This window comes from Natator depressus, chromosome 22 (genome assembly GCF_965152275.1).
Source record: "Natator depressus isolate rNatDep1 chromosome 22, rNatDep2.hap1, whole genome shotgun sequence".
In the NCBI taxonomy this organism is placed as follows: domain Eukaryota; kingdom Metazoa; phylum Chordata; order Testudines; family Cheloniidae; genus Natator; species Natator depressus.
The window spans coordinates 9,173,305-9,199,396 of NC_134255.1; the positions used below are offsets into that span (position 1 = coordinate 9,173,305).

The 26,092-nt window shown below is 45.9% G+C and overlaps 1 protein-coding gene and 1 long non-coding RNA gene across 2 annotated transcripts in view; one reads left to right on the forward strand and one right to left on the reverse strand.

Moving 5' to 3' along the window:
- LOC141975885 (opioid-binding protein/cell adhesion molecule homolog) overlaps positions 1-26,092 on the reverse strand; it is an 801,915-nt gene that overhangs the window by 519,879 nt on the left and 255,944 nt on the right.
- Positions 10,184-19,106, forward strand: LOC141975919 (uncharacterized). The gene is made up of 3 exons (XR_012636022.1): positions 10,184-10,324; positions 17,120-17,234; positions 18,961-19,106. It is a non-coding gene; the product is annotated as an uncharacterized LOC141975919 (long non-coding RNA).

Consider the following 26,092-nt stretch of genomic DNA (forward strand, 5'->3'; position numbering starts at 1 on the left):
ATTGAGTGACTGGAAAACTAGTTCATATTCCACCACAATTTTCTCTTAACTTGGCATGTAGTGACTAATCACACATTGCCACAGAAGACTGACCTGATGTCATGGAAGATGTCATTGGTTCCTTCTACTAGACTATCAATAGTACTGTATTGAATCATAGAATCATAGAGTATCAGGGTTGGAAGGGACCTCAGGAGGTCATCTAGTCCAACCCCCTGCTCACAGCAGGACCGATTCCCAATTAAATCATTCCAGCCAGGGCTTTGTCAAGCCTGACCTTAAAAACTTCTAAGGAAGGAGATTCCACCACCTCCCTACGTAATGCATTCCAGTGTTTCACCACCCTCCTAGTGAAAAAGTTTTTCCTAATATCCAACCTAAATCTCCCCCACTGCAACTTGAGACCATTACTCCTTGTTCTGTCATCTGCTACCACTGAGAACAGTCTAGAGCCATCCTCTTTGGAACCCCCTTTCAGGTAGTTGAAAGCAGCTATCAAATCCCCCCTCATTCTTCTCTTCCGTAGACTAAACATCCCCAGTTCCCTCAGCCTCTCCTCATAACTCATGTGCTCAGGTCCCCTAATCATTTTTGTTGCCCTCCGCTGGACTCTTTCCAATTTTTCCACATCCTTCTTGTAGTGTGGGGCCCAAAACTAGACACAGTACTCCAGATGAGGCCTCACCAGTGTCGAATAGAGGGGAACGATCATGTCCCTCAATCTGCTGGCAATGCCCCTACTTATACATCCCAAAATGCCATTGGCCTTCTTGGCAACAAGGGCACACTGTTGACTCATATCCAGCTTCTCGTCCACTGTAACCCCTAGGTTCTTTTCTGCAGAACTGCTGCCTAGCCATTTGGTCCCTAGCCTGTAGCGGTGCATTGGATTCTTCCGTCCTAAGTGCAGGACTCTGCACTTGTCCTTGTTGAACACACTCATCAGATTTCTTTTGGCCCAATCCTCCAATTTGTCTAGGTCCCTCTGTATCCTATCCCTACCCTCCAGCGTATCTACCACTCCTCCCAGTTTAGGGTCATCTGCAAACTTGCTGAGGGTGCAATCCACACCATCCTCCAGATCATTTATGAAGATATTGAACAAAACCGGCCCCAGGACCGACCCTTGGGGCACTCCACTTGATACCAGCTGCCAACTAGACATGCAGCCATTGATCACTACCCATTGAGCCCGACAATCTAGCCAGCTTTCTATCCATCTTATATATTATACTATATTATATATAGTAAGAGAGTTACTGAGCTGGCTGGGTAAGTGGATGTGTGTCTGGGCATTCCCACACACAGACCCATAGGGTATGGCTCCTCCCAGTGGGGATGGACCCATGCCTCAGCAAATTCAGGTGTGTGAGAGTGTTATCTGGGCTGCATGCCATGCAGTAACTGTCCATGTGGACCCTCCTCCTGTCACGAGAAGTTCTCTAGTGCACTTCTGAGCTACTCTGCTTTGAAATGGCAGTATGTCAACACACACCAGGGAACTTTCAGTGAGCAGTAGCAGAGTCCACAAGGATAAGTGGTGCGCCGCACACTAGTGTGCTCTACATTTACACCCCAGCTTGCCACACACTAACTCTCCATGTAGAAAACCCCACGTACGCTTTGGGCAGAAAGCGACACTGGTTTTGGTCAGCTGCTGCAGGAGGGGAGGTGCCTTCTTCTAAACAGATGATGTGCTGCTGTTTAACTGAGCTTGTGCCAGTATTCAAGGGAAAGCAGGGCTGCGCGGAGCAACCATGTCATCACACCACAAAATAATTTGGCCCCTCTAAAAACAGAAAAGGCCAGATGTGAACTCGTGGTGGCCTTCTTCCTCTTTAGCTCTGCAAGGCCCTCATACCATGCACAAAAATACAAACCATTAGCCCCAGCATAATCTGCCATCTTGGGCCCACCTGACTTTGACACACCACATGGACCGTGGCAGAGGTGGAATTTCCTAACTATCCTCCCTCTTCTTGGAAAGATGAGCTCTGGCCTTACTCTCCTGGCTGTGGTCAAGGCAGACAAACAGTAATGGGGGTCTGGGTGTATGATCCAGATGAATGAGCACTTGTGTCACCCCTTCAAGCTTCGGTGCCCTACAGTAGCTCCTATGAGGACCGCTCACAAACAGCCTTCCAGCATGCAAGCCATTCCCTGAGTGTGTGTGTGTGTGCGAGCGTGCAATTGCAGCCTGCCAGCCACACTTGGGTTATACTTTGGCTCTCACCAGTCTGGGTTATATTGCAGAGTAACCCCAACATACTTCCAGTCTGAGATTTTCCCCCCAGAAATTCATGTCCTGTATTGCCTGGCTCTCTTTTGGACAATCCAAGTTATATGATGTCCATTATTTCTTTAAAAGAATAATATGCACACAACTTGCCACTCCAGATGGAGTTTCCCAGACACTTCAGTTTAAACACACTAGATTAGATAAAACAATAAAACAAGCTGATTCACTACAAAGAGGTAGATTTTAAGTGAGAACAAGTAATGAGGCTTAAGGGTAAGAAATGGTTACAAGCAAAGGAGAGCTAAAATGGTTACTGGTGCCTAACTCAACAAACTATGCTAAATTCAAAGTAAAGTTTTCTCACCGCATGCTTTCAGCAGTCTTACTGACCAAACTTCTTAGGTCAGGACCCCTCCACGAGTCCAGTGGCTGCTTCTTTTGTTGCTTCAGGTGCAGTAAACCGATGGGCCAAGAGAGAGGGAGTGAGGGGTGCTTTAGGGTGTCTGTCCCTTCTTTTTATACTCCCATCCTCCCTCTGAGAGGGAGCTGGGAGCATGGCAACAAGCTGTCTGTGTGGACGGGAACTCCATGCTGTTTCTTTGCTAAGATGTTGATTTTGGCCCCGCCCCCTTTCCTGCCACAAAATGGCCACTTAGAGGTAATGGCCCATCAGCCTGCCCTTTGTCTGAGGAACTGACCACTCCCCAGATTTCTCTGGAAAAAATTTAAGTCATGATCTCAGTTTACGTTTATAACATCACATGTAATGCTGCTCCGTGCATTTTGACATGATATTATTGATCACCAAGTGATGAGTTTTTAAATGATACCTCACATACAGCGATACATTCTGTCACCACCCCCCTGCCATCCCAGTCAAGGCAGAAGAGAAACTGTGGAGAAGAGATGCCTCCCTAAGCCAGGGACCAAAGAACTCTCCCTTTTCTTTTAGCAAACGAAAGACAGCATCCCCTGCTGTGTTTAACCCCTGCCTTCTCGCTTCTCGATCCACGGACAACACAAGGCCAAAATGGGATCTGATCTAGCCTAATGAGGATAAGGCATTCACAGGGATGGAGCAGCTAGAAGGGTACGTGATATGAATAGCTGCCCACGACAGGTCCGTGAAGTGAGTGGGGAGGGAACTGATTGGGTCACATTTGTGTCACTTTGCAGAGTGCTGGCCCATGTCGCTGCACCGGTTCCTGCGTCGGCCAGGCCAGCTCTTGCCAGGCGGTTTGATGCAGTGTGGTATGCTGCGCTGGTGAAAGTGTTTCAATTGCTGATCAAATTTTGAATTTTTGCAAAACAAATGAGAAGAACTGAAAAGCAAAGTGAATTCCTGCCCTGTTGCCCACATTTTTAAAAATCAGTTCTACCACTGTCTGACAGTGAATTTACCTAGATTTTCTCTAAAATCTCAGATTGTTACTTATGTGTTGTGACTAGAGCTGGTAGATGCAAAAACATCAGACTTCATCATTGGCATGTTGTCAGTGCATTCCCTTTGACCCCATTAACTTCGCTTTTGTGTATGCCCTCTGCAAATATTCCAGTGAATGAGTTGGCCATTTGAAATTTTATTGAAATTGTGGAGAATATGCCAAGAAAGCAAATTGCAGTCAGGAGTGTTCATGCCAGAAACATGGTTTCTAAAAGTGACATCCACCCCATCAGGGAACAGAACAATACCATGTGACCTAGCTGTCCAGTCAGAACAAGACAGTGATGTGACCTATGCTTCCTATCCAAATGGTTTGAATTTTGAATATCGAATACTCACAGCCAACTGCTCACAAACAAGTTACAGACCAAGAATAAATTGCAGAAATTACCTGGTGAATATATGCAACAAGATACAACTTTCATGAGACTGATCTGTTCATATCAGATGATATGTAGCAGATTATTTATTAGTCCATTCACCCATTCCTCGTCATGACGACACTACTGATCTCCATGGAGAGCTAACATAAAGGCAAACAAAGGTAATTCGAACATACACTGGGTTGACGCTAAACCAGAGATGAAAGGAAACCGGTCCAGTCCGGTACAGCATACCGGCAAGAGCCAGTACGCCGTGCCGGACTGGCTTCCCCAGGCGGAGCCCCGGGCCCTTTAAAGCGCCCCTGGAGCCCCTGGGGTAGCGGCAGCAGGGCTCCAACGGTGATTTAAAGGGCCCGGAGCTCCTTTGCGGTAGCAGCGGCTGGAGTCCGGGGTCCTTTAAATCGCCCCTGAGCCTCGGGGCTCCCAGCCGCCTCTGCAGCTGGTAGCTCTGGGGGTGATTTAAAGGCCCCGGGGCTCCCAGCCGCAGTCGGAGCTGTGGGGCCTTTAAATCTTGATTTAAATGCCCCGCCTCTTCCAGTTGAGGCCACACCTCTTCCAGTCGAGGGCCACGCCCCCTGCCCAGGGCCAGTAAGTCCTTTAAGTTACTTTCACCCCTGCGCTAAACATGCCTGTTCCTTAGACAATTCTGTTCATCGTCAGTGTGTCAGAATATCTGACAAGGTGAATCTCAAATTTTAGCTTTTTTTAGATCTCTTAGCAGTAGAGAAAGTTCCACAAGAGAGATTACCTCCTGGGATCCCTTAATAAAGAATATTCTACAGTAACAGAAAATCTGAATTTACCACAAATGTGTCTTCTCAGAACAGGAGGGTCCTGTGGCTGTTAGGTTTCCATGCCTAGTGATTCACCCTCCGGCACCCCCCCGTATAAGTCTGAGAAATGTGACACTTTGCTCGTCTGCTGCATTTGTAGCCAGAGCGAACAGCTCTTTCGGCAGCTCTGTTTTGACCATGGGAATTTGGATCATGAATGATGCAACAATCAGATCTCCAGACCAGAGGACGCCTTCTCTGCATGAGCAAAGCCCACACACTGTCATTTTTCACCATGGCTGCAGGATGGGAGTAACGGTGACAAAGGCAGATGAAAGAGCTTGGGAACGGGGTCTCCCACTATGTGCCAACACACAAGGAGACACTGCCTCCAAAGTGAACCCCTGCCCTTTAATGCTAATAAAAGCTTCAGGAAAAGCAAGGGGTGACACGTCACAGCTGGTTTCCCTGCCACTTCAGTGGATCACTGGAGTTCCTCGTACTCTGAGCAAGAAAGACAAATGTCCTTGCTTAATGTGAATAAAATGTGTCACTCCTCATCTTGTAGGTATTAAATCATTGGCTACACACCTGCTGAATTATGCAGCAGTTGGGAAAGGGGTAGGTAGGTATTTCCCCCCTCAATACTTCAATTTGCTACATCAAGAAAATAATTACTTGATTCAAACATTAAATAAGTGCGACGTTCATTAGTAGATCTGTTGCATGATTAGCACATGGAAGCACTGTTTAAATGCTGAGAAACTGATGCACTGGGAAAGAGAAACTCGGCCTAATCAAAGAAATGAATGTCCATGTTAGAGGGCTGGCCAGCTCACAGGAACACAGTTCAGGTTCTTGCCACCATGTTTGGCCAGCTGTAAGTTGTAATGCCATGCCCTTGTGCCTGCTCGGGGGTGGGGGATTGTCCCAGAATACAGGATAGCTCTTGGCCAAACAATGTTAACTTAATACATTATTCTAGAACATCTGAAACAAATGGGTTTGCAGGTGCTAGATTAATGGGAGATAGATCTTTAACTCAGGCAGATGACCTCCTTAGCCTGTATGTTGCTTCACCAGTCAAGCAGCCTGTGACAGGAGACAGCTGGACAATAGGAGTTCTTTCTTATCACTTGCTTTTCCTCATTAGTGCCAAGAAGCTTTTAGTTCAAAGATCAAACAATGCCTACTTCATGGAACTACAAGCTTTGGCTTTGAGCCTGGAGCTGTCAACATACCTGGTGCAGGATGCAGAGAGAACTCAGGTAACCAAGTTAGGAATTTAGTGTACACATGTAAGTAATAAAATACATTTGGTGCTTTAAAAGGGCCAGTTTCCCAAAGCGGAAAACAATTGTGAGCAAAACTGATTGGGAGGAAAAAAGTTAAAACTGTGTGAATAACTAGAAATTTGTCTAAGAAAACTTTACTAGATGCCCCAAAACACCATGATGATTAAAACACCATATATATATTCAAAATCATGCAGTGCATATTAAATGGATTAAAAACTGGTTAACTGAAATATCTCAGAATAAATGTAAATGAGGAAATGTCACCTAAAAGAAGTGTTTCTGTGTGCGTGTGTGTGTGTGTGTGTGTGTGTGTTCAAAATACAACCAAATGCAAGGTCATACTTCTAGGAACCAGGAATGTAGGTCCCACTTATAGGATCATTAATGTTGATTTTCAGTAAGTCTTGGAACACTGGGGAAATTCCAGAAGACTAGAAGAAAGCTAATCTTGTGCCCATATTTGAAAAGAGTAAAAGGATAACCCGGGTAATTATAAGGCCTGTCAGTCTGACATTGATCCTGGGCAAGCTAATGGAGTGGCTGATATGGGTCTCGATTAATAAAGAATTAAAGGAGGGTAATGTAATTAATGTCAATCAACATGGGTCTATGGAAAATATATTCTGTGATTTTTTAAAGGATTATAAATTTTGTTCATGGTGTTGATGTAATATGTTGGTGTAATGTACTTGTACTTCTGTAAAGTGTTTGACTTCATGTCACATGACATTTTGATTCAAAACCTAGAAAGCTGTAAAATTAACATGGCACACGTTCAATGGATTAAAAGCTGGCTAACTGATAGGACCCAACATGTAACTGTCAACAGGGAATCATCATCAAGCATGGCCCTGCAGGGATCAGTTCATAGCCCAACACTATTTAACATTTTTATTAATGGCCTGGAAAAAAATATAAAATCATCACTGATAAACTTCACAGATGACACAGAAACTGGGGAGTGGTAAATAATTAAGAGGACAGATAATTGGCCATTATCTGGTAAACTGGGTGCAAGTAAACAACGTGTGTTTTAATATGGCCAAATGTAAATATACATCTAGGAACAAAAAATGTAGGTCATACTTACACAACGGGGGATTCTATCCCAGGAAACTGTGACTCTGAAAATGACTTGGGGTCTTGGTGGATAATCAGCTGAACATGGGCTCCCAGTGCAATGCTCTGGCCAAAAGGACTAGTGCGATCCTGGGATGCATAAAACAGGGGAATCTCGAGTAGCAATAGAGAGGTTATTTTACCTCTCTATTTGGCACTGGTGTGACTGCTGCTGGAATCCTGTGTCTAGCCCTGGTGCACACAGATCAAGAAGGATGCTGATAAATTAAAGAGGGTTCAGAGAAGAGCCAAGAGACTGATTAAGGGATTAGAAAACATGCCTGACAGTGATAGATTTAGGAGCACAATCTATTTAGCTCAACAAAGAGAAGATGAAGGGGTGACTTGATCACAGTCTGTAAGTACTTACATGGGGTACAAATATTCAATAATGGGTTCTTCAGTCTAGCAGAGACAGGTGTAACATGATCCAATGACTGGAAGCTGGAGCTAGACAAATTCAGACTGGAAATAAGGTGTACATTTTTAACAGTGAGAATAATTAACCAATGGTGAGTCACCAATGGTTATGGTGGATTCTCCACCATTGACAATTTTAAAATCAAAATTGGATGTTTTTTCTAAAGGATCTGCTCTAGGGGTTATTTCAGGAAGTTCTCTGGCCTGTGTTATACAGGTGGTCAGATTAGATGATCACACTGGTCCCTTCTGGCCTTGGAGTCTATGAATCTATGAACACCCTTTCTTCTTGGGTATCTGTGACAGGGTGTGACATCACAAACTGCCCTGGACCGCGTTGCTGTGAGCCTATGCCTGTCAAGCTTAATTTGTAACACTAAGGACTAATGCAGATAGTTCGGGCTGGCTCTGGATTCAATCCAAACTGCCTAATTCCAGGTCAGTGCCCGGAACTGAATTTTCCAAAGGTCGTGCAAGGGGTTAACAGGCGTTTGAGCACCAACAAAACCCAGCCTCTGCCACATGCGGGGTAACTGTAGGTCAGACATGCCTCATTGTAGGCACACACTGACCCTTCATTTGTGTATGCATATGCAAATTTGCCTGGCCAAACACAGCGTTTTGTGCATGCATGTACATTTTGGAAGGTGCACTTATAGTAAACTCATGTGAAAACCTGCCCTCAATGCAAGCATATCTCTGAACCTCCCCCAACACATACCACCCTCTGTGCATGACTCTTAAGTCTACCACATGCACGGCCCATTCCACCAAGCCCTCCACAGATCTCCCCTCAAGCCCTCCAATGGAGGGCATTAATTCACCTCCTGGGGAAAAGGAACATGATCTTAGCTTGGCAAGCTGGAGGCTCCAGCCGCTCAGGGCTGGGCAGCACCTTGACTTTAACCTTGTGTGAATTTATTTTTGCAGCAATAACCGGCTGCCAAATAATTTGATCCAAGAGACAAGGGGCGAGAACCCTTTATCCCTCCAGATGCAATTGAGTGATTTACAGTGTCTGCAAGAAACCTTATTGCAAACATGCTCTTGCTCAGCGTGAAGCAGGGAGAAAGCCAAGCTGAGTGGGCAGAGGACATCTCTGCAGTTCTTCTGAGACAGAGGGGGCAGATGAAGCAATGATGGGAAAGCAATTACAAGCAATTATTGGCAGAGGCTGTCATGTGGAAACAGTCTCTTTGTTTAAAATCTGACCCAGCGTGACTACTTCTCTTTAAAATGGTTATTGCCTTATACTTTAAATTTAAACAGCATTATTTACAATCTACAACTCCAAGGGAGACTGGATGACTTTGAGGATTGATAGCAGGATGCAGATCTTTTCACTCGGTCACTAGACTGAGTCCCACCGAGTTTTGTAGCAAGCTAAAGGATTGTTCTCATTATATCATTCTCCTGTAGGCTAGGTGCAAGGATTTTGGTTGGTCTTCGCCCATTGCTTCGTAGAGTCTTGTTACAAAATGCACAATGATTACAGGTGGCAGTTTCAGAGAAAGACTAAGAAATGAATGCATCATGGCTACGTTCACCTCCATAGGTAATTCCAAGGGATAAGGCATCTGGGCAGGCAATAGCATGGAGGAAGCTTGCATTTCTGTTGTTCATGCTGTACCTCCAGGCTGCAATGTTTTCAGCTGGAACAGTGCACCTCCCATGAACCTAGGAGATGCTATTTGGATCTGATTTAAGTCTTGGATCACAGCTGAATAGGGGTAGGAGTTAAGGTCTGAGGCCCTCAAATCTTCCAATTTGTTCTCATGAGATTTCAGCCCTTGTGAGCTGAAGTATCATAACAACAGGTATTCTTGTGACATTTCATTGTCACCTACACCCAAAGTGGATAATAGGCCCTTTCTGGGTTTGGATCTGACTTGGAACAAAACCATAGGCTGTTTTCATATTGAGGAATTCAAATCAGAACCGTCTGCAAAATTCTGAAAGGGAGGTTCAGACTTCCATTTTGCCCCAGCTGTACCAAAAGGCCAGCAAAACCATGATGCAGAGAGTTCCCACAGCAGCCATCACAACACCCTTCCTAAAGTCCCATCAATGTCACTCACAAGTGATGCCGCTGGAATGAAAAAAAGAAAGAATTTGGTGCAATAAGAGGCTGTATTGAACTGAAATGGTCGTTGAACAAAAGCAGCCATGTTAATTTCAGCTCCATTAAAAATAATAATGGATCAAAGTTTGCCAAATAGAAAAGGCCAAAATCAGCAGAGAATTACTTTAATTATTACCTTCAAGCTTGCAAAAAAAGATATTACAACTGAGCGCGTACACGACCGAGAAACTATAAAGGAAGTACTTGACAGTGGCCCTTTAATTAAACAGCACTGAATATCATTAGCAATGGACCTTTGGAATTTAAAGCCAATTACATTCTAAATACAAGTTACTTTCTTGCTGAGCAGCTTATGCATCATCTATCAGCCCTGTGTAAAGGAATGAAAAACCTACCCTTTGTCAGGCAAGCATTTGTCTATCTTTGGATTTTATGGAGCTCTTATGATCAGGCCCCTAAGCAGACAGACCTCTGGGGAAGAGAGAAAAGATGATTTCCCATTGGGATGGAGCCAGAAGCCACGACTGACATATCTGGTGCTTTTTGGTCTCACCAGCGAATAATGGTAAGTCCTCTGTGTCAGTTCTGCCTCAGTACGACAGGAGTGTAAAATACTAAAATAGGGGGAATGGCTAAACCTTGCGAAGTACTTGCAGATCCACGCAAAGCTCACCTGGGTTAGGGGGTTTGTTACACATCTAGACCTGATTCATTGAACGGTTTGTGAAGCGTGAGAGTCCGACTTAGGTCAGTTTCTGGCTTTCCGTGGAAATGATGTAAAGTCTGTGATTCTGGGCTTGTAAAAACAACTAATTGGTGACTGTCAAACTCCAGCGGTTTGGTACTGTATTCCTACAGGATCCTGGAGCACCTTTTTTGTTTTTAAAGAGATCCTGGTTTCAACACAAAGGCCCGTAAAACTCAGGCCTCTAGACTGAGTCTTACTGTATGGTTTGGGGGACTTTCAAATCAGAATTCCCAAGCTGCACTTGGAGGAGAGATGAATCTACATACAAAGAAAAAGACAAACGTACACAGAACCCCTTGCTAAGCTATCATAGGGCTGAGGTTATATACACAGTAGGAAATATGATAGCCCAAATGGTGGAAGCAAGGTGTAAGTGGGACCAGTGTGCTTGTCCTAGCCTCGCTGAATGGGATGGAGAGATTAAACCAAATTCTAGTACTTGGGAAGTGAAGAAGAGAGAAATCCCATGCTTCATATCTTTTGAAAGAGAGGGCAAAGGGGGAGGAGAGAGTGAGTGCTATCATCTACTGTCAAGGATGGTGATAAAAAGAGGAACCTCAGGTTGGGGTAGCCAAGCCCAAACCTTGATGCTACAGTTGACTTGCCAGCTCTCTCAAGAATTCCAGGACAGTCCATGAGTGCCAATGAGAAGCCAACGGAAGGAGCCCCATTGACTTCTGCGGCGTTTGGATCAGACCCTTATCACAGTGCAGCATAAAGAACTCCCTGCAATTTATATTCTAGACAGGGGAATGACTGCAGAACACGCAGTAATATGATACAGAGCCTATTTATTTTGTAACAGCTCATGTTGTACTTACGGGGCCAAATTCTGCTCACTTAGACTAGAGCAAGTCAGGAGACGCCCTGTTGTTTTTAACATCTGCCCTGCATGCTAGCTGTCCCTGGTGCGGCCTGCGGAACGGTTCAAGCAGTTACAGGGCATCAGTGAATACAAAGCGAGAACGGCTCCTATTCATGTCCCAGGTTGCAGGCTGTTGGCAGGCGTGCGGGAACTTGTGATAAATATACTGAAAGGTTTTTGAAGGTTGGGGTGGGAGGGGAGGGGATTCTGCACAATGGAGGCAGTGCTGAATGGTTTACCAGAATAGTCAAAGATCAAAGGATTGCCAGAAATTGTACCTCAGATCATCTATGACATGGGAGCATGTTGGGGTCATGGCAACCTTGGAGATGGATAAAGAAGAACCCAAACTCTTATGTTGAGAGGTGAGAAGAGAAGTGGGGTGAAGACTTCATCCTCTGATGCCCAAGGCTTCTTTGCCATTAAAGGTAAAAAATAATTATGGGTGGAAAGTATTTGTCACTTCTCCTGAGCCTCCATCTCTTAGTGGAAGTCCTACAGAATTTTTATATATAATCGTGGAGAATTATATCCCTGCCATACAATTATATAGGATGGTCCAAAATAAACCCCTCTAGATATATTAAACCCTATGTGTATTTCAGAATAATTTCTATAGAAGGAGACAGCATGGTCAAGATGTTTGAGCGCTGGGCTAGAAAGAGTTCGCCTCAATTTCAATCTTGGCTCTGATCTTGGATGAGTCACTTTATCTGCCTGCCTCAGTCTTTCCAGCTGTAAAGAAGGGATAATAATACTTGCAGTTGCCTACCTCCCCAGATTATCGAATATCAAGAAGCACTTTCTGACCTTGAGGTGCTGTAGCATGGGTAGGTATTATAGAAGCATGTTGGTGTCTCCCCCACTAAATTTGATGGGCCTTTCCCAGAAGGAATGGGAGGGTCTCAAAGCACATGCCAAATGCTAATTAAGGCCCAAACAAAGTCCTGTGTGAGGTAGGTCAGAACCATTATCCCCATTTTTGAAGATGGGGAAACTGAGGCACACGGCAAGGTGCTGGGATTTGCACAGTGAGTCAGTTGCAGAAGTGGTAATGGAACCCAGTTCCCCTGACTCCTTGTCCTTTCCTCGGGCACACGAGCAGCCCCTTTACAACCTCTGCAGGACTGTGGCACATTCCACAAGTGCCAGCTGTTTACATTCCCGTGACAGGGGAAGCCATGCGTTCTTTCGCGCAACTTAGCTCACGCTCTTAACTCAAATGAAAAACTATAATTAAAATAAAAATTCCCAAGGGCTTTAGGAGCAGAGGCTGGTATTTTCCTCACGATATTTAATATTAACCTTTTTCATTTGATTTGGGTATTACCTAATAACTGGCCTGCCAAACGCCTTGGGGGGGAGGGTGGGGACTGCATGTAACGGAGCTCAGATTGCTATTCATTTCCTTCACATGGTACATTTTGACTCTGCTCCATGCTCTAGTCGCCGAAGCTATCACCACCAGACTCCGCTGGGAGCTGTGACTTCCTATTCCTGCTCGGCATGTCACCCCTGCTTAGCAGAGGACAATCTATTGATGGATAATGCAATGGCTCAGGCTGCTGTTCCACGAGGCTGAGATCCACGTAACCTGGATGTGCAGTGCTGCTTCCATTTCTTCACTACAGCATCCAAGCAAGCCCTCCAGCTCTGCTCCATCTTAAAAGGCTGCCTGGAACATTTGCTAAACATGCATCATTCCTTTAAGAAATTAGCTTCAGTGGAACAGAAGGCTCTGGCAGGCATCTGAAGGCTTTGGACTTTGCAATCTGGATAATCCATCTGAAACTCGGAAGACAACTCAGAGAAAGGGGAAAGAAAAGTCATGAATAAAATAACAGGAGTACAAATCTGTCTGCAGCCCTTCCAAGGAACCATTTTATCGCTGGTGTTCAGAGCAGACCCGGGAGTTCCTGTGGTAGCCGCTAATGTGTTATCGGGGGGCAGGGGATAGTTAGACTATTTGGGTAATTGTATCCACATATATATGCTGCTTACGGGCTGGGAGGAGATAGGCCAGAGCAAACCTGCCCAGGGTTTTAATCCTGGCTCTTCTATTTTTTTCAGAGCAGAAAGATACACAGCCACGTAACACCTGATTGATCAAACCTGCTAGTCCTTGTTTTCCTCACTAGCCTGCACACTCTCTGATATTGCAGCTGTTCCCCTGTCATGTTGCTGGGCTCAGCCATTTTATACACAGGATAAACAGAGCAGCGGTTGTGTCACCCACTGCATGAGTCCTAACCCGAGGAAAGGGATATGAGCTTGTCTAGTGTAAGAGGGCTTTGGCATGCAGGCACAGCTGATGGGATATGGGTACACATATCTCAGAGCAGAGCCGGGCTCTTCATTTGGGGATCTCAAAGGGCTTTACGAATCCGAGTTGCTGTGAAGGTTTGCAACCCCCAGGAGGTAACTTCTAGATAATGCAATAATTAGCTAACAAATTGCCCTAGCTCACACAGTAAGTCTGTGGCAGAGCTGGGCTCAGAATCCAGCAGACCTAGTTCCCTTCTGTCCTGCATTTTACCACTCCTGTAGCTCAGCCAGGAATGGAATCTGGGAATCCTGCCTCCCAGCGCTCCCCTCTGACTTCTAGACCACAATGCGTCCCACAGGACGGGAAAGAGAATACTCAGCCACCTCCTGACGGGGCGTCAGCCTCCTTTCTGGCCCCTGCTCTCTCCCCTTCTCCATTGTTCCTTCTCTGTTCCGGGAGTGCTCAGCTGCACCACTTGGGGTTCAGAGGGAACAGCTTATCTGGCCTCCTTATAACGCTGGCATTTGGAAAGGAAATCTGCAGTTTATCCAGGATTCCTTCTGCAGTACCACAAACAGGAGGATGGGTGGTTACAGCTGTTGAATTCCCTTCACGACCCTAAGCTTGCTGCTTCCCATAACATTTTCAGCACATGCCCTTTAATGTACTCCCAAGCCCCCTATTGGGCCGTCCCTCGCAAAGGCTAACAGTGCTGCTAAGCACTCCTAAAGTGCCTTTTCTCCAAGGATCTCCCAGGGTTTCTACAAAACGCCCCCACCCCTCCCACCGAGGGCAGCTCAGGCTGTTGATCCCCATTTTACAGATGTACAGACTGAGGTACGGCGAGATGGCGAGATTTACTCGAGGTCACAAGGCAACCGCTAGCTGGGATTAGGGTGTCAGTCTACATTGCATTTGTAGATGTGACTGCAGCAAGTGTAGACATTTCTGAGCTAGATTTAATCTCGCCAGCTCTGGTATTGTAGTAGTGAAACCGTGGGTTTCAGTGCAGGCTAGTACAGCCTGGGCCTATTGCCATTGGTACCTAAGTTAGCTAGACTAAAGCTAGCTCAGTTATGTCTACACAAACTGCAAGGACACCCTGTGATTGCACAGATGTACCCTAAGACTCACAACTGCTGACTAACAGCTGGGCTGGAGATGCCCTTTATAAACTGGTGCCCTTGGTGGGTTGCCTCTATGGCCAATGCCTAGACTGGGAAAGCATAGGAGACTGGAGTGAGTTAAGGAACTGAGCAGGGGCACTGAGACAGCATCGCTGTCAGCGCGGAAGAATTGCGAGGGGATGTGGTAGCAGACACGGCGACAGACACATCTATTCCATTTTAAAAAAAGATGAACCTGCCAGTGCAACAATGGCAAGAGAAAGGAGAAAATGCGTGTCAGGCTGAGAAATATACAGCAGACGGGACTGCGAATCTAGCAGCAGAGGCATGGATAGGAGCTGTTAAATGGACATACAGCAAACCTGGGCTTTTGCTCTGCTCCCTGATACAAGGGAATCCAACAAATTTTAGATGCAGTGCTTTTCGAACCACCGCTTGTAGAAGTTAAGCACATTTCAGGCTGGGAGGGGTTCGGAGCAATTCCCATCGCATACGCTGCTGTCAAGACTCCAAATAGCAGGCTTAAAATGGACACCCTGGATGCAGAGGCACCAGAGTAATCTTTCTTCTTCTTCTTCTACTGCAGCAAGGAGGAGAAAAGGGAAAGCAAAATGCAGAGCTAATGGGAAAGAAGCAGAATTGCTGAAATGCCAGAAAGCGGGACCTCACTAAGGGGAGGAGAATTGGGGCAAAAGGAGAAACTTAAGAGTGGCTACCACTTGGCTTCAAACTGTCACTGCATTGTCTGGCGAGCCTCCTGGAGTTGGAAACTTTTGCGATGCCAGGACGCTATTTGGGGAAAGAGGGGTGGGGGGATAGTGGGTTTTCTGAACTTCCCCCTCTGATTTCTTTCAGTGGGGAGCAGGATAAAAACAATATGATTTTTTGCAGCTCAAGAGAAGGCTGAGCTGTGTGTTAGAGACACAGGACTAGAGCTTGACAGGAAATGTTTCTCCCATCCCGTGAAAATGTTCAAGACTTCAAAACTTTCCCCCCTTCTCATGGGGATGAGACCGAGACCCTTCAAAATATGATGACAAACGAGAGACAGAACCCCCACCCCAGAATAGCTAACAGCCAGGTGCTTTGGGCAATCCCTTGCAATGTGAGACACTCCGGTTCAAATCCCTCTTCTGCCTGGATTTGCAGCAGAGCTCTGAACCTGGGTCTTCCACACCCCAGCTCACGGCCCCAGCCACCAGACAGCTGGCTATTTTGGGCCGGGACTCTCACAATCTCTCTTGCTGGAGATGTTCCACTTGCATAAATAATTAAATGTTCATTGGGCCAGAGCAAGACCGACTCTAGCACCCAGTGGTTCGGACACTCACTTGAGATAGGGGAGATCTGCTCTGTTTGATTTGGAACAGGACCCGGAACCCAAATGTTGCATTCACCGGGGATATGTGGCTTACCAAACTTAGCTTTTTACGCTCTCTCATGGTGTTTTTGACTAGAAATTCTATTCTGGCCCTGAGAAACCTTCTAATGAAAGTTTTGCTGCAAGCAACCCTTTCCCGCAAAAAGTTTCGGTTTCAACAAACGTGTTTTCCAATGAAAAAATATGGTTTGTCAAAAAATTCCCAAATGGTTCTACAGAGGACTCCGAGAATTAAGTTTACATCACAATTTGAGTTGGGATGTGCTGAAGTGTGGTTAAAAAAAAATGACTCACAAAGCTGTAGTTAACCAAGACGTAGCACTTCTATGCTAAGTTAACACTGGCGTAGCACAGCGAACACCGGCCCCGTCCAATGGAATTACACCAGTGTAAAACGGATGGAGTGGAGGAACAGACTCATTAAGTCCCAGAACCCCACACTAACAGGGAGGGAAGTATTACAAAAAAGAAGGATGCACTGAACCAGAAATCGGTTAATCATTTGTCCAAGGTCACTGACAGAACTGGCAATAGAAACCAAGAGTCCTGTCTTCCAGTCCGCTGCAGCTAACAAGCCATAGTACACCCTCTCCAGAATTTTAATACAGAGAGGTAACAGAGACTTGAGAGCTGAAAGCCCTACAGTGTAATACCATGGTTTTAAGTTCCCTAGTTAATCGAGCATCTGTAATGGGTGATCCCAACACACCAAGGTTATACATCTATTAGAAGTGGTTTTGTTTTTAACGCAAAATGGGTCTGTTAAGCTGTTAGTGTCTCTTCTCCAGTAAAGATAACTGAGCTCTTCAGTATATTAAAGTTCACAATTAATTTAGATAACAACCAGATGAACTTTTTTTAAAAAGAAAAATCTAGAGATTAATGCTTAGAAATCCACGGGCATTCGGGAGAGTTGTATTCTCTCTTACATGATGGAAAATCAAGTCTTCTTTTTTATATGATTCAATTACAGATTGATGGGAAGGCTCAGAAACATGGATTAATGATCTTTTCTTAAAAGAAAGCTACACAGAATAAAAGAGAGAGATACAACAGGAAGAATTACTGCTCCCTGAATCCTGATTAAGGTTTAGTATGTTACATTCAAAACAGTGGAATAGGGAATTTGTGGATTACCAGCTACACTAAGTGAGAATAAAGGAAACAGCATGATATAGTAAATTATTCTCCTGGAAATACTGCAAGGGTGGGGGGGCGGGGAAGGAAATCTCCAGGTGAACACGTCAGATAAGATAATGATCTTGAGTTCTGTGTGTGGAAAAGGCCCTGGAGCATTTGGAACAGTCTGAGTGAGTTTTACAAACCCAGGGAAGATCTTCAGTGGGTGTGGGTGTCATTACATCGGCATCAATATAAATATGCTGATTCACACCACCTGAGCCTCTTGGCTCCTCCCCAGCTCTTTTGCTAGGTGGAGATAGTGGGTTGGCTCAGAAAGGGTTCCAGCTGGATTCTCAGAGCCTATTTGTTCTTGAAAAAAGAAAAGGAGTACTTGTGGCACCTTAGAGATTCCTTTTCTTTTTGCGGATACAGACTATCATGGCTGCTACTCTGAAACCTATTGGTTCTGAGTGCAACTTAAGCCAGTGATTTCTAACAGCTCCATCGAGCAGAACAGGCATGGAGAAGAGAAGACACAGCTTCAGAGTGCCAGTCACAGTCCCCACGTTCTGACAGCAATGGGATTGTTCCGAAGAACTGGTGACTTTTCATAAGCCGTCAAAAGGCTGAAAATCAGTCACCTAAGCTTTAGGGCAAATATTTACATATAATGGAGACAATCAGAGACGTTAGGGCCATTTCGCAAAGGATCACACAAGCGGTCACATTTGTAGGGCTTGATTTTGAATTTCGGCTCAGGTGGGGGCACAGGCCATTGGGTAGAACACACTACTCCTCAAACAGCCTTGGCAGGCATTGTGATTCAGACACACCCCTCTGCTTCACAATGCCTCCCCTGCTTCCTCTTCCTCCAGAGGGACCCTAATTATTGGCCTATACCACCCCCCTGCCACCTAGCCCGTGTAAGCGCACACAGGCGCAGATCATTGGAGCTCCAATGAACAAGGGAGCTGAAACAAGGGTCCCCCCCATTTCTCGGCGCACCTGCCCTGGAGGTCCGAGTACCCCTGTAGGAAGTGAAGTGGGGGGAGGGCGAGTGTTTAAAAATATAGCAGAGGTTTTTTTTCAAAACAGAAAACAGAGTTTTTGACTGAACAAACATTTCCGGGGAAGGTGCTCGCAAACTGTCACGTTTAGATGGGAAAACCAAGAACTCAACACCCGAACTTTTTGCCCAGAAAAGGAAAACGCCAGATTTGTTCTTCTGCGTTTTTGTTAAAAACAAAGTCAACATTTCCCACAAAACAAAAACAACTTCCAGCCAGCTCTAGTCCCAAGGATGGCCCTGTGGCAGGGCACTATACTGGCATGCGGGAGACTTGCTCCGACACAGAATTCCTCTGTGAGCTTGGGCAAGTCACTTAGGGCTTGTCTACGCCCCAAAGTTGTACTACTGTCATTCTGCTGGTATAAAGCTCACAGCCCCCTTATTGTACACACTGCTACACTGCTGTAAGTGTGCTTATGCCAGGGCAGCCTCATCTGGGAATAGGAATAAGCTATGGTGATGAATCACTGATTAGGAAGCTACTATAGCCCTCAATCGCCTCCTCACAGATCTGTGATCATCCAAGGGTGGCCATGAAAGCACATTCCCTTCTCCTGGCTAGTTAGCGGGAGCGGGCAGAAACCTTAGGGAATTCCCTGACACTGGAAGTATCTACGCTCTAGGGGGCCAGCAGCGGCATGGCAAACTGGGAGCAGCAGGGACGCTGAATGCAGGAGAAACGGAAAGAGAACCATGCACAGAGCTCAGACCGCACGCAACCAGGCCATCACTGGTGGACATGGCAGCTGGATTCAGGGCTGTGCAGAACCAGCAGAGAGCCAGTGCAGAGGGGCCCCAATGAGCCAGGCCACTTGCTGAGGCTGGAAACATGCAAGCTCCTACTTGCCTCTTGCAAAGACCGGACTGGAGAAGGTGCCCCAAACATTAAGCCTGAAGCGGTCTGATGCCTCGGGGGCCCAAACAGGAACTGCTATTAAATGAAATCGTAAGTCACAGGACCCAAGCTATTTGCAGCCTTCCTCTTTGCCTGCCTTAGTAAAATTTCCCTTCCCTTCGCCAAGCGTCTGCGTCGTTATTGGGACCCACCAGGGCTAGAGTCTGCGGGGCCTAGCAACTGACGAGCCTTCAGCACTTGCCTCCGAGATGTGGTATACCTGGCACTCTACTAATACCAGAGGGATTTGGTGTTACCAAATACCACATGCTGAGCAGCTGGAACAATGACACTAAATCAGTACAAGGTGTCTTGATACCGGCATAACTGCATCCACCCTCTGGGTTGAGCTGATATCACTTTCTCGGTAAAATAGTCACACCCCTAACTGAGATAGTTACAGCGGTGCAGGAGCTATATATAGACCAGGCACAGGTCTCTCTGTGCTTCAGTTCCCCCCCGGGAGGATACCGGCACGGCCATACTTCACAGGAGTGCTGTGAGAATTAATACAATCAAGATTATGAGGCACTCCTATATTACAGCAATGAGGGCCACGTTAATACCATAAATAAATAATCTCCCCCTACGATGAATATTATTTTGTAACGCACGGTCCAACCAGTGCTACTCAATATGCCTTAACAGCAGCCAAGCACATTGTTTGAGAGGGAATTGTTTACTTCTTTGTTCAGGAAGCAAGAACTATCTAGGTCATTTATTACAGGGGAGAGGAGTATATGAGAATGCAGACACACAGAGCTCAGGTGCCTCACAGGGAAGCTTGCTATGAAAATGAAGGGAATAAATAAGAGAAGAATAGCTTCCAAGGAGGTGAGATTTTTATGCCGTGCACCTCTTGGAGGATTGCAGTGAGGGGAGGATACGGGGAGGGGGAATTGGAATAAAAGCCAATGTTCTAGGCACTCCAGTATGTAGACACCGGAATCTAATTCACACATCTTAGTTGACTGTCCTTTCAGTTCAGAAGTGTGGAAAATGACACCCAGAGCAGAGAGAACTTGGGGGTTTATTTTTAAAACCTGCCTCAGAGGATACATGGACTCTGTCCTCAACTTGGAAATGGGAACTAGCAAAGAAAATAAGGAGCATATGGCAGATTTTCACACTCAGCATTTCATGTCTGGCCTGCTGTACTTAGTAATTAAAGCGAAAGTGGATTCCACTGCGGGAAAAAGAACTTGATCCTATTTCCTTTCTTAAAAAAAAATAATGTTTCTGATAAGTCTTTACTACATGCTGTACAGAACAGATAAAGAGAAAGTAAAGAAGGAAGTGTTATTTACGCCTCATAACATAAGAACTAGGGGTCACCCAATGAAATGAATAGGCAGCAGGTTTTAAAACAAACACAAGGAAGTGTTTCTTCACACAACTCACAGTCAACCTGTGGAAATCCTTGCCAGAGGATGTTGTGAAGGCCAGGACCATAACAGGGTTTAAAAAAGTTCATGGAGGATGGGTCCATCAATGGCTATTTGCCAGGATGGGCAGGGATGCCTCTGTTTGCCAGAAGCTGGGAATGGGTGACAGGGGATGGATCAGTTGATGATTACCTGTTCTCTTCATTCCCTCTGAAACACCTGGCAATGGCCACTGTCGGAAGACAGGATACTGGGTTAGATGGACTTTTGATCTGACTCAGTATGGCCATTCTTATGTTCTTATGAGATAAAAGGCAATGAGGTATTTAAGCTTGTAATTAAGTTAAAATAGACAGGGAAGGATTGGTTCAGTTAGCATTTTGAATGGGTGTGGTGTTCCTTAACTATGTAATACAACACAGAATTCACAGGGATGGAGAGACTGGGTCAGGGGCATGACTTGGTGCTGGTGAACATGGGGTTTATTCTAGTGCCTTTCAAAAGTTCTCAGGGAAAGAGCTGTGCAGCCAATGTCGGGGTTTGACTTCCTTTTCTGCCTGGATTTATTATTATTTTCCTTTCTTGTTACACCCTTTGTCCCTTGAAGAAAACACCTTGCTGACTGCCGCTAGGTTTTTTACTTCTGGGTCACTCTTACACAGACACCAAAATACCGTGACTTTGGTTCCAATCAGCATCCAGCTGCTGAGCTATTGGGGATGACCGGGCTGTAAATCTCACAGGAACAGTTTGTCCAGCAGGAGTGGCCTGACTGGAAATACCCTGGGGACAGACTTTCTCAGTTCCATTCCTCGTTCTGGAGCATGACATCAGAATGAGGAGCCCAGAAGAATGGTCCAGGCTTGGTTCTAGAAATCAGTAACTGTGTTTTGAGGAGCTCTGCATGCAGAGGGAGGGGTGGGAGATGAGGGGGAGCAAGGTATATCTGTTTTCCAACCCATCCCTAATCATTTTAATGCAGCGGGTTCATTGGGGTAATTTAAAGATAAATATTACTTCACTCTTCCGCCATGTATGGCACCTGTGCGTCTCAAAGTGATTTATGTGGGGGCAGGGAAGGGCCCTGATTTTACAGCTGCGGGGGGGAGAAACTGAAGCACTGAGAAGCAGCTGCAATTTTGCCGTGGTAGTTGCAGCAAATCCAAGAACAGAAACCCAGGTCTCCAGACGCTCAGTCCAATGACCTGCCCACTAGTCCGCTCCACCCCCCTTCTAGCAGAGTAGTTTATTTTTGTGCAGTAGCATATTTTATGAAATGTTATCTAGCACTGAAAGCGGATGGATGGGGCGGGGGGGGTGGCGGCTTATTTCACGCCAGGCAAAGGCAACTTGTCTTGGGTGACCCCACAACTGAACCAACATGAAGACCACATGATGCACTCATCCCAGGAAAGGGTGGCCCCCTCCAAGTCAGGGCTCGGGTCCATTGCCCCCAGGAATGTCAAGATAGAAGAAATATAGGGGAATCTGCTATCGAACTTAACCCTTTCGCCCTCCAGGGCCTAAATATGCGTATTTGTTCCCTACCCCTGATTCCATTCCTTGGTTTGTGTGGATCTTCCCAGCAGAGGAAGTTACTAGAAAAGTCCATACACAGAAGGGCCAGAGAGAATTTTAGAAGCCAAAGTTTCTGTGAAGTGCTAACAGCCAGTGGGAAACAGGAAACATTATTGATTTGCCTCCCTGTTTGAAAATTAAGGGTCTTTGGTTAAATCAAAGTTTCTCTCTCCCTCTAATAAGATGACAGCCTAGACCACTCGACTGACTGCTGCGATACTGACTCCTCACTATCTTTAGATTACTCAAGTGCTCAGAATTTAATCTCAAAGGGCTGTTATTGGATTCTGCTAGAACTGGCTATCTGATGGGCACAAGTAATAGAAACCAGCCCCAGTGGGCAAGTGCAGTCTCCCAGCTCCTGGAGTTTCAAAAGCAGCCATCATGCGCGGTGATGCTGGATCTTTTACTCTAGCAGGATAATAAATAAATAAAATCACAGCGTCTACCTGCTTCTCTGCATGAACAAGGGCAGTTCAGCGAAAGCTGGATGGTGAAGAGCAGAGAGGGCAGCATGTGTGTATGTGATGGAACATGATCATGCATGGACAGGAAGGGGCTCCCACATGTCTGACTGTGACTGTACAGGAATAGAGAGCAGCCAGTTTTGAGCCTGCGGTACGCAGGGGGAAGCCATGAGTGACTGAACGCATGTATGTATATACTAGGGATGTTTACAGTCCAAATCAACTATCCCCAATGCCCATACACCACACACGCACGCACAATTCCAGTGCGCACTCCCATCCCCAGGTATCCCTTTCCCCGTGCCTGGACATCCTACACATGTGGACTGAATGATGCTCACGTTTCCCAGAAGTTATCTGGACACAGATTTCCTGTCAACTAGAAAGAAGGAGGCACCAGTCAGTTTGTTCTTAACATTTCAAATGCAGTGCAAAACCCAGCTTGCAACAGCACAGATGGTAGTCGTTCCTCTTAATTTAGGGAAGCATGTGGGGGCGTGGAGAATTTGGATGTTGTTTATTCCCTCCAACTTTGGAAAGCATCTGTTTTAATGGTATTACTATGTTTAGATTGCCCTCTTACCTCTCCACACAACCCCTTTTACACACACAGGTACTGACTGCAAGCACCAGGAAGCAACTGCATGAAAAATGATCCCTCAGGATGTGTATAAACTCACGGCAACACGGTGCAATTTTCGAAAGTACACACGCAGCTCGGATGGGTAAATGTTTTCCAGCCTCTATTGGAGGGTGCATGTCATTTGCACAACACTGTCAATCATAGTTCTCTCGGCTGGGGCAGCAGTGTAAACGCATGCTTAATGTCAGATTAACACACATTTCTATTTGTCAGTAAATGGGTACATTACATACGTCATGTCAATTGATTTTTACTGTTTGGGTTTGCACACATTTGCACAGGGCCTGTGCTACCAAGTGGAGGAGATATGTATTGATGCAGATCACTAGTTTACCCCCACATCCTGCAGTCAGGGGCAAAATCTGTCCACTTTTGCTGGCACTAAGGATCTCCTGGTCACCCACCTTCTCAGTGCTGCCCTCTGATCCCTGTGCATGGGTCAGCGGTTCAGACGTTTCTACCTTCCCCACCAGCATGGAGGGGGCATATTAGCATGGACAGGGCTCCAGCTAAAGCTGTGGGGAAATTTTCAGTTGAAATTCCCTCTCCCCACCCCTCAAAAAATGTAGATTTGGTAACACCAAAATCTTGCACGTGGGTTTTGCCAAATTGTCAGAACTGGGGGAAAAATCCTCTAAAGTCTATAGTTTTGTTTTGAAATTTATGAAACCGAACACTTCAAAAATGTTTGGGTCAAAACGACTTTTTGTTTCAAAATTTCCCTTGATTGAATTTTTAAAATGCAAACACATTTAAAAATCCAAAACCCAAATCTAAAAACCAAATGTTTCCTTTTGGGGCCAAACTAAACATATCATTCGACCTGAAACTTTTGTTGTTGTTGACTTTTCAAGTTGCTGAAAATTCAGAAAAACGAATCCATTTCCCCCCCCCTCCCTTATTTTTCAGAACGGAATGATGAATGAAAAATCCATTATTCGCACAGCCCTAGCAACAGTGGCAGCTTCCAAGTAATTCCACAGCCGGTGAGGGGAGTAAAGGAGGAAGATTCTCTTCCCACAAGCTGTCTTCCCAGCACCCTGCCCTGCTGCTCAGTGTGGGTCCTGGCAAATGGGTTTGCTCCAAATTTCACATTTTCTTTATGGAGAAACTGAGTAAAGAAGGTTGGACAAGTTGAGATGTTTGGTCCAAGGGCCTTTGAAGCCATTCGATTGTCATCCCTACACACAAAACCATAGATTTACGGACAAACTGCCTCCCCATCCCAACTCATTTGCCTCAAATGCCCCTGCCAGGTCAATTTTTTCGGAGCAGGGTGGCACTACAGACATATCTGTGTGCTGTGGCGTCAACATCTACTGCCTCTGCAACTGGCCTGCTGGGTGAACTTGGACAAGTCACTTCAGCTCCCTGGGCCTCACTTTCCCTGTCTGTAAGACGAGGATAATGATACCGACTCCCCTTGTACAGTGTTTTGAAAGCTACTGATGGCAGCTACTATGTAAGCGCTAGAAGTTATTATTCCCCCGGGAGAGGATAAAGAACCTACTGCTGCTGCCAGCTAAGGGAGATTTCCTTTAGCTGAAGTAGCAGAGGCCTGTGCAGTAAAAGAGGTTGGCCTAGGGGAGGGGGAAATAAGTACTGTGTCTAGAATTGGTGTGTGAATGCGTTTGTGGAGGGAGTGAGGGCAGAGAGCTTGCCAGTTAAACGGCAGAGCGGTATCCAGTGGTGTCTTGCCAGGACAGCAACAGGTAACAATTTCCTGACTCCCAGGGTATTCAGGTTGTTAGAGAGGAAGCTCATGTCCCCACGGTACGTGGCAATGGAACATGATCACCATTTCAGCCTGCTGCAGGTCAGGCAACATTGCCTGAATTCGCACTGACTTCTTTGCTAACCACAATGCTCAGCAACCCTCCCCTGTAAACATTTGTGATTTGTATTCTGATAGCACCCAGGAGCCCCAGTTGTGGACTAAGACCCCATTGTGCTAGGCGCTGTGCAAACACAGAACAAAAAGGTGGTCCCTGCCTTCAAGAGCTTACAATCCAAGTAAGCACCTGCAGGCTGTCCGTGCTAACGTTGCTTCTGATCTAGAGGAAGTTTTGTCTACATGAAGGAACCTGTTTCACCCCAAGGGAAAAACCAGGGGTCTGTTGGACTCTGGTTGGTTGGGCTTTTCACGTCCCAGCTCTGGCCACTGAATATTTTAAAGCCACAGAAGCAGCTGCCCTCCAGGAAACAATTACAAGATGCTCTGTCACGTTTTGCAACTGTTACTTCTAATGCTTCTTATTGGTTTGGCTGCTGCCTTCCCTTCATTAACATGCATAACACCATCTCCAGCGGCTGGAGTTAAGGGAGATGATCCTTTCAGCAGCGCCTTTTCACTTCCTAGATGAGCAGAGACTTCTCCATGTAATTAACTTCTTCATCTCATGTATTTGCCATGCTCCGCGAGGGATGAGTCAGCTGCTGTGACCTCTCTGAGCAGAGCCCTGGATTTCACAGGAGCCAATGTTCCATAATACCAAGGCCAGTCCGTAAAAGCCAAATGCAGATGAGGAAGGATGCAGAGCCACTCCAAACAGACATGGACAGTTTGTCATAAATGGGTGTCCAATCCAATGTTAATCTGCCACATCCCAGGCTGAATACTTCCAACAAACAGCAGCGTAGCCAAGGAGCATTGGGGGAACGCTACAGTACATGTCTTTTTGTGTGTTGCATACAGAGTCTCTCTCTCGCTCTCTGTTGGTGTTCTGCTACCTAGCTCTGACTTCCCTTTATAAAAGCATCTTCAGGCAGATGCACTTGACCAGACCC